This window comes from Oncorhynchus gorbuscha, linkage group LG24 (assembly GCF_021184085.1).
Source record: "Oncorhynchus gorbuscha isolate QuinsamMale2020 ecotype Even-year linkage group LG24, OgorEven_v1.0, whole genome shotgun sequence".
In the NCBI taxonomy this organism is placed as follows: domain Eukaryota; kingdom Metazoa; phylum Chordata; class Actinopteri; order Salmoniformes; family Salmonidae; genus Oncorhynchus; species Oncorhynchus gorbuscha.
In genome coordinates this window covers 47,910,060-47,911,854 of record NC_060196.1, presented here as the reverse complement: position 1 = coordinate 47,911,854, position 1,795 = coordinate 47,910,060, and positions in this window count along the sequence as shown.

Sequence of the window (1,795 nt, the reverse complement as noted above, 5' to 3'; positions counted from 1 at the left end):
ACTGAAAGATTAGTGGAATCTGTGTGGGTTGCTGGACAGGTAGGATGACTGACAGTGAAGGTGAACAGGTGGTCACGTGTCAGGTGACAGAGGAATGTATGAGACTGAGGCAGGAATTCCTTTAACCATAAAGTGGTATATTTACTGGTAGTCTGTGCTGCATCACAAAGGAAACAAATAACATGTATACAATCTAATTCATAATCAAAGATCAAATCATAGCAGTCATTATTAACAATTCACATTACACAATATGTTTGAAGCGTGCGCTCCAAGCCGCGCTCCGCGGTGATAACTATAAACAATAACTGAATGGCCCACTCTCCCGATCACCACAGATCATTCAGATGAAAGGTAAGAGTCGGTGGACTTACGTGGATTCATGGACGCACAGAACTTCTGGATCAGATGGATTTAGGGAAGAGAAAGCAGCGAGATCAGGCGATGGCAATTTCCTCCTTTTATAGAGTTGAGATCTGTAGGACATTTCCACCTGACCTAATTAAAGCGCCCCTGGCCCAGCTGAGTAAATGGCAATTAATTAAAGGAGTATTCCACCAACTCCATGGGCCTTTTCTACAGCCACCCCGGAAATTTGTTAATTTCCACATTCCTCAAAAAGGCTCATTGCTCCCCATCCTCTGTCATCTCAGGGAGAGGAATCAGTCGGGCAACTGGCCGGATATATGTCCGGTTCTTCACCTGGATTTCCACTGATCTAACACGACCATCGGTCCCAGGCATGGTCTTAGTTATACGGCCTACCGGCCAGGAGGCTCGAGGCAGCTGAGGGTCCACCATCATTACTACTTGGCCAGTTTCCAGGCTGGCCATTTCTCTCCGCCATTTCCCTCTGTGCTGTAGACTTGGTAGGTAATCCCGAATGAATCGGGCCCAAAAATGGTCAGCTAAGATTTGGCTGTGTCGCCACCAGCGTCTGCCTACGAGGTTGGTATCAGCATACATGGCTTGAGGAAGTGACGCATCTCGGCGTCCCATCAAGAGCATATTCGGTGTAACCGGATCGGGGTCAGCGATGTCTGCAGAGAGATATCCCAAGGGTTTGGAGTTCAGAATCCCTTCCACCTCTATCAGGACAGTCCTCAAGACCGTTTCAGTGACAGTTTGGTCCCCTAGTACGACTCGTAAGGCCGTCTTTACAGATTTGATCTCTCGCTCCCATGTTCCTCCAAAATGAGGAGCGCCTGGAGGGTTAAATTTGAATGAGATTTGTTGGTCCATCAGCTGATCCTGGAGGCTGGGTTCCATGGCTTGGAAGGCTTCCTCCAACCTGGCTTCTCCTGCCTTGAAGTTCGTACCTCGGTCAGCCAGGATCTCGTAGGGTTTCCCCCGTCGGGAGATAAACCGCCGTATGGCCATGAGGAAGGCTTCCGTATCCAAACTCTCCAGTAGGTCCAGGTAGACACATCTGGTTGTCAAAAATATAATAATAATATATGCCATTTAGCAGACGCTTTTATCCAAAGCGACTTACAGTCATGTGTGCATACATTCTACGTATGGGTGGTCCCGGGGATCGAACCCACTACCCTGGCGTTACAAGCGCCATGCTCTACCAACTGAGCTACAGAAGGACCACCACTTGAATAGAACACTTGAATAGAATGCCCCATCGCTTTTCCACACGACGACCTAACTTGATCATCAAGGGGCCAAAGCAATCTACTCCTGTTGACCAGAAGGGTGGTTTAAGGAGGCGCAAGCGAGCAGGGGGTAAATCTGCCATTTTGGGCACCGTAGCTCCGGCCCGCCATCTCTGACATTCTACGCAGGC